This window comes from Euprymna scolopes, chromosome 7 (genome assembly GCF_053919585.1).
Source record: "Euprymna scolopes isolate OS-2025 chromosome 7, ASM5391958v1, whole genome shotgun sequence".
Taxonomy (NCBI): Eukaryota; Metazoa; Mollusca; class Cephalopoda; order Sepiida; family Sepiolidae; genus Euprymna; species Euprymna scolopes.
The window spans coordinates 44,939,597-44,941,142 of record NC_136488.1 but is presented as its reverse complement, the minus strand read 5'-3'; the positions used below and the strand labels follow the sequence as shown (position 1 = coordinate 44,941,142).

At 41.9% G+C, this 1,546-nt stretch overlaps 1 pseudogene; it reads left to right on the top strand.

Moving 5' to 3' along the window:
- The first annotated feature begins 982 nt into the window (after positions 1-982).
- Positions 983-1,108, top strand: LOC145280527 (U2 spliceosomal RNA; annotated as a pseudogene).
- The last annotated feature ends 438 nt before the right edge of the window (positions 1,109-1,546 follow it).

The following is a 1,546-nucleotide window of genomic DNA, read 5'->3' as shown; positions in this document are numbered from 1 at the left end:
AGGTCTGTTGTTAGCTTTTTAACCTTTTCTTGGACTTTTGTCAAAGATCAAATTGTAGTATCTGTTCCGGCAGATGCTGCACTTAAGATAATTTGTACCAGTCAATGGAGGGGAAACCCTCTATACTGGGACAATTATTATTTTTGGTAACCAGAGTGCCCCCTTTTTGCCTACTTTTTGGGGAGCTGGTTTTTACCTCACATTAAAAACGGCCTTGTGCCTAATTTGCTCAGTGGGGGAGCAAATAAACACCATCTGTTCCGGCAGATACTGCAGCTATGACTAGCTATGACTAGCTATGACCAGATGTGGGGGCAACCCCACATGCCTGACCTTTAACCAGCTCCCATTTCCCACCTCTCGGGAGCTGGTCCCCTTTTTCCCTTCCCCCTCCCTTCACTCCTCACATTAAAAATTGGCCTTGTGCCTAATTTGCTCAGTGGGGGAGCAAATAAATACCACCTGTTCCGGCAGATACTGCAAGCAAAGACCATATGTGGGGGCAACTCCACATATAAGACCTTGGTCAATGTAGGGGCAACCCTTCATACCAATTGTCACTATCCAGCTCTCCTACTCCCAGGGGAGTTGGTCCCCATTTCCCCTTCACTTCTCACATTAAAAATAGGCCTTGTGCCTAATTTGCTCGGTGGGGGAGCAAATAAATACCGTATCTGTTCCGACAGATACTGCAAGCAAAGACCATATGTGGAGGCAACCCCGCATATCAGACCTACAGGTTGTTCTTTGCATTCGGGCCGGGATCAAAGTGTAGTATCTGTCCGGCAGATACTGCAAGCAAAGACCGTATGTGTGGGCGACCCCACAGATAAGACCTTGGTCAATGTAGGGGCAACCCTTCATAACAATTGTCACTATCCAGCTCCCCTGCTCCCCGGGGAGTTGGTCCCATTTCCCCTACGCACCTCACATTAAAAATCGGCCTTGTGCCTAATTTGCTCGGTAGGGTAGCAAATAAATACCCATTTCTCGGCCTTTTGGCCAAGATCAAAGTGTATTATCTGTTCTTACTACATGCTGTACTTATTGTGATATAAAGTGGGGGATCACTTTTCTGTATTAATTTAATGTAAAATGATCACCCACTTTACAACCAGTCAGTCTCAAAGCCATTCAAGTCATTCTCCAGATCATTCAAGTTGTTTATGAAGGATTCCAGTTATTTTTTAAGCATTCAAGTCATTCTTAAGGTCATTCAGTTCATCCTTAAGTTCATTAAAGTCATTGTAAGTCATTTACTTTATATTTATTTAAGTCATTTCATCCCATTTTTCGGTCATTTCAGTTTATCTTCAAGAATTTCATGTCAATCCTACATTCCCGTATTCATTCATTACACGAGAGCACGGGACTAATGGCTATCGGTCTTGTTAAGATTATCGATGCTTTCAAAAAGTATTTCTGAATTAGATTCTGTTGAAAATATGTTTTAGTTACTAATGTGGATATTTCATTTTATCATGTATTTCATTATATTTATGAGTTGTCTTAAGACAGGATATGAGTGTATGTGTACATTTACCTT